Below are 5,357 nucleotides of genomic sequence, written 5' to 3' on the forward strand. Positions count from 1 at the left end.
ACTGTGCGCCACTGTGCATCACTGTGGCTGATGGGCTTGGCCGTGGCCAGCGGCGGGTCCGTCTTGGAGCCGGCTGGCATTGGCTCTGTTGGATGTGGGGGAAGATTCTGGCATCTTCTCACAGAAGCCACCCCTGCCACCCCCCTGCTACCAAAACCCACATAAACCCAATACAGTGGTTGACAGCTAAGTAGTCTTCAACCCACTCTTTTCACCCAAAAGGTAATCCAGATTTCTTCAAATAAACCTTTTTCCATACATTCAAATTGTTTCAGCATAGGCCTGCTGTGATCTTGCAGACAGACCAGGATTATTGTCAGGCTATCGATCTCTCCATCAGTGTATCAGGGACAGAGAGGATGGAACCTCTAAGACTACTTAAAAACATCCCAACTGTTTTCTTGTTCCACTGATTAATGAGAAGGCAGACTGTATTCACTACCACAGGAACTGTAAGTTCCTTTTTTTAGATTCATGTAGGTATTTTGTCTGTTATAACTCCACGCTTGTCCTGTGGTTTGTGGCTTCCCCGCCTAGTTACGAATGTTCTTGATTGAGTTGAATTGTGGATGTGGCTAGACATATTGCTTCCTCTTTGCTTGAATAACAGCTTCCAATGCTCCACTACAGTCTTGATATTGCTGCACAGCTCAGTACACTGTATTCAGAGCCAAGTAGGCATTTTCTTTATAGATCACTATTTTAAGGAATCTCAAACTATTATAACTGGAGTTGTTCACTCTTGTCCTCAAAGAAAATACGACTTTTGGGGAACTGTTTGATAAAATTATCTTTGTTTAATTATGAGATATTAAGCATGACAAAAAGTATTTTTTTTTTACGTTAGAAATATTTCTTGCATTTTTGCACTTCAGAAAAAAAATCAAGTACTTTTAAAAAACTCTGTATTTCTCAAAGCTACAAATTGTTCTTTCTGTCATCAGGATCATTTTCCCTATCCCCATGTACTTGGGTGGAGCACAAAAGAATATGGTTTCTGTAAACAAACAAGTTGACGCATTGCTCTGTAAACCACTAAAGAGAGCTGCAAGCACCATCACTCCCAACTCATCCAGCCTGCAAGACAGGACTGCTTCAGTTGTCTCTCTTGTTGCAAACTCTTTTTTATCTGCCACGGAGACTACTGATAACTTTCATGCAATTTAGTAAAATTCTTATTAGTTAAATTTAGAATTTACCCACTACAACGGTAAGTTTAAATTGGAAACAGTTTTTTGTATCAACTGAGCTTTCAAAGAGGGATTCTTGACTGTGACCAACTTAACACAATTTTTACTCCATTAAGTTCATTCTGCCTTTCACTTAAACAGACAAACTAACTTTGCCAGTGTACTTGTTTGGCTAAAAGGGAGATCAACTTTTATGAATGATTCCTTTCAAGGAAAGATTGATTTATATTTAAACTACTGGGTCCTCGCAGCAGTAAGCAAGAGATTACATTACATGTTCAGTTTATCAGACATTTGTAAAGCTTACCACACAGTACTAACTCCACATGTTCTACAACTGCAATAATATTTAGTTGCAGAAAATTCTTCAGTTTAAAGCCAGCATAAATATCCAAAGTATACAGTTTTCCTCCATAAAATGGATGGGCTATCACATGCACTGCAGCTATACTGGTTCTGCTGTACAATGCAATTCCTTGTCCTTGGAAACTACCCCAAATGTCTTAATCGAAGCTGTTAAGGGTAGGCACTTCCAGAATTTCAAGTGCGGACACAACTATTACTAGAAAGTATGCTTTTGGGTAGATGTTTCATTGCTACTAAGCCATCACAAAGTCAACAGTGCTTTAATGCAGCCAGCTTCTTGTCTCACTTCACACAGACATACTCTCAAAAACACTCTTAAAACTTTTGCCAGAAACAAGACTCCCACTAACAACAAACAGATATTGCTATTTGGCTTGCCCACATTAAAATTTGAATCATACTATCAACAAAAACCTATTAAAAATGCTTGTCCAGCATAGCCGTGTTAAGCACAAGAGTTAATAGCAATTTCAGGACACCTAAAAATACTCCCGATGCTATGGTACTTTGAAGCATGCTATTGAATATCCTCCCCCCTTCATCTCGACTACTGTAAGGAATTGCGCAGCTGGTTAACTGAGAATACAATAGTCTTGTATTTGGACAGAAATCATCTTGCAACAGCAGTCATTTGGAATTGATCAAACTTTAAATCAGACTACACGTATGAGACCTGGTTTTCTCAAAAACGCTTTGTACTAAAGCTAGTTTATCCAAGGTGTTCAGCGATTCAGATCCAGAAGGGTGTAACTTCAGTTCAGCCTGCAGCATGCTGTAGGAGTCACACACTATGTGCTGGAATGTTTGCACAAACACTTAGAGGAGTCAGTCTTTCTTGTTCACAGCATCAGCATGCAGAAGACAATTTAGGCAGCACTGGGTGAGATCACTTTGCAGTGGTTCAGGTTATTCAATCCACAGAGGACCCAACCTTTTACGCCTGGTAATTACTAATCCACCCCACACACGTGCAAGTAAGTATGTATGTATAGTTCCATAGGGTTGCATCCCATCTCCAGCTCGGTTCTGCATTTATTATGTATGCATCTGCCTAGGCAGGCTACTTTTTGTGCTGTATTTGGATTCTGTAGTTTCCTCATTCTCCCAACACCAACCTGAACTGAGATCATGTCTGAGAACCAGCAGATACAGGCTCAGGGAAATGATACTGCAAGGCAGAAAAAGCACAGAGTAACTCCTGGAAGTTTGCAAACCTACTCTTCACTGGCTTACTAATTCAAGATCTTATTAAATATCGCTGCTTGGAGACTGCCCAGGGATAGCAATGACTCAAAGTACTCCCTGCCTTAAAAGTTCTGGTGCTTGACCCAGTTCTTACAAAAAAAAAAAATAGGACATCAATTGAATTCCTAACCTTACATTTCAGCTCACTAGCAACAGGATGCTTGTGGCTCTCAAAAAGCCTTGGCTCTGTAAAACATAATAATCCAGCTTGTGAGCCAAGTAACTGCTACTTCCAACAGCCCTGCTGGTAAGGTTAACTAGGTCTCTCACGTGTGCAGTTTCCATGATAGCAATGGGATTCTCATGTGCTCAAGTGCCATGTCCTTGGCAGCAGCATGGCAGCAGTTCCCTTCTCTCCAGAAAGCTCAGGTTTTCTTCAGAGACACTCCCCAGTAGTTCTTTCAGTTGCCGCAAACTTGCCACCTTTTTAAAGTGTGGGAATCAACTGCAGGTCAGGCTGATTGGGTGCTACCTAACCCACTTCTGCTTAGTGATGAAGAGTACACCCCACCACAAGCCCTGTTCAGAAGGCAATTTAGGCCTTTAAAAATGTAATTTTAATTTTTTGCTGGTTTATTTGGTAGAAATCAGTGACGTATTTCCTTTAACCACCCTTAAGAACAATTCACCAACGTCTGAACCCCTCCCCCTTTATATTTTCATGAATGACGAGTTATGCATCTCCCCCAATACAGAAGTTACTATGAAGGCTACTCAGTGCTCCTTGATAATGTGATTTTGAAAAATTGCTATTTCTTTCTAGGTTTTTCTGTAAGGGTACAATTTTGGCAAAATACAATAGCTCGAGAGCTGATGGCACAGCTTTTCTGCTGCATGAAAAGAGGCCTATCAGAAACTTGATCACAGCTGAGTGATTTTCAGACTAGTTTTCAGCCAGCTCCGAAATGTTACTTTTATCCAGTATCTGCTTTAAATCATACCGGCTTGCCCCTCTGCTATCTGAGAACAGCCAGGCTAATACCGCTTCACAGACCTCAGCCTCTACAGTAAGGTACCTGAAATACTAAGACTCTGATCCTTTGGCTGATGAGAAATTTTGAATCCATGTTTAATTCTCTTAAGCCTGGAGACACAGATACACATATACTGTTGCATCTTCATTGTTTTAATTTTTCTTTCATGCATTACTAAATATGAAATTGGATTGCTGCTTACATTCATCTACTGAAAATTTGTTTCTGAATACTTAACAGGAGACTGCATTTCCTCCACCGATGTATTCTTTGCTTGCTTGCTTGCTTGGCCACTTCATACTCCACGTAACAAAATCTTCCAGATCATTTCACAGGTGCTTTGATCTGGTGCCTAAATTTACAGTAACAGAAAAGAATGCTGCTCTCTGAGATGTACAGCACACATCACCCTTAGCTTTAGAACGCAGATATGGTCCTTCCTCTGCCTGCCAAGCCATAATTTCCTCCTTTTTTCTAACAGCTGTGACTTTGGGTATTCGAGACATAACCTTAATTCTCCTGCATATACGAGGTTGCTTTGTTAATGACCAGAGAATGTTGGGCTTGCCAGCGGCCCTCCTCAAATACTTTAGCCTCCAAGAACAGGATGCTAGTCAATACAGTAACTTTAGAAAAAAGCTGTGACTCACTCTTGCTTCTCTGGCAAACTCAGTTGAGAATGTTTTATTTCCCCAGTGCTTCCTCTAATTTGGAGCAGGACAACAATATCACAGATGGGCCAACGCGTATTGTCTACTGATCTTATTTTTGATGCAGGTATTTTGGGATTGTTATAGTAAGAAGTATTTTTTTTTCCCTTTATACAAGAGGAGAAATGGAATATCCCGAAGGGCACCAGTAAACTGGCCCTTGGCCTTGGAATCACAGGCGATTAATCATTCCCTTCAGACATGCTTATGAGAGTTGTCTGTGCTGGCTTACTTTAACTTACTCTGCACTACACTTGGAAGCCTCAGAGAGCACTGCAGGCACTGCCAATTCTTAAGTAGGACTGGCCAACAAGAGCGTAAGATGCCGTGTCTGAGTGCAGTTATCTTCAGTTATCGAAGTACACAACTGCCCAGGACAGCTATTTCAGAGCATACCCTTCTCCCCAGGTCCCGTCACAGAGGCTGTGCTCCTTTGCAGCCTAACTACAAATGCAAACCTCTGCTGCACGGCACGCCGTTAGGCGCTCTTGGTAACGGATCTTTGAAGTATTTTGGTTCAAGCTCTTGTCAGAATTGAGCCATACAACTAAAAGAAGCAGCTGAAGCATGTAACCATGCAGAAAGCCACTTTACAGGAAAAGCAGAAACAAATCCTCCGCAGATACCATTTCCCTGTGGGAGGATCTGTTGCCTGGATGGACCTCCGCGCTTGAAACCCTTCTGCCGGCACGGGGACAGAGGCCCTGGAGGGCAAACCAGCTGCAGGCTCGTGGCGAGCGGGCAGGAGAGCCGCAGTGCAGGACCGCGGCGGCCGGTGTGCCCCAGCGGGCTGGCGGGGAGTTAACAGCGAGGCCACAGCGGCGGCGGGCAAAGCCAGGCCGGCCCCCGAAGCCGGCCCCGGGCGAGCGCCG

General features: G+C 42.6%; 1 long non-coding RNA gene across 1 annotated transcript in view; it reads right to left on the reverse strand.

The window, feature by feature from the left end:
- LOC103919709 overlaps positions 1-5,299 on the reverse strand; it is a 26,913-nt gene extending 21,614 nt beyond the window's left edge. Inside the window, exon 1 of the long non-coding RNA XR_663756.1 lies at positions 5,080-5,299. This is a non-coding gene — a long non-coding RNA (uncharacterized LOC103919709). The remainder of the gene's footprint in view (positions 1-5,079) is intronic.
- Between the last annotated feature and the right edge of the window lie 58 nt (positions 5,300-5,357).

This window comes from Pygoscelis adeliae, unplaced genomic scaffold (assembly GCF_000699105.1).
Source record: "Pygoscelis adeliae isolate BGI_AS28 unplaced genomic scaffold, ASM69910v1 Scaffold26, whole genome shotgun sequence".
NCBI lineage: Eukaryota > Metazoa > Chordata > Aves > Sphenisciformes > Spheniscidae > Pygoscelis > Pygoscelis adeliae.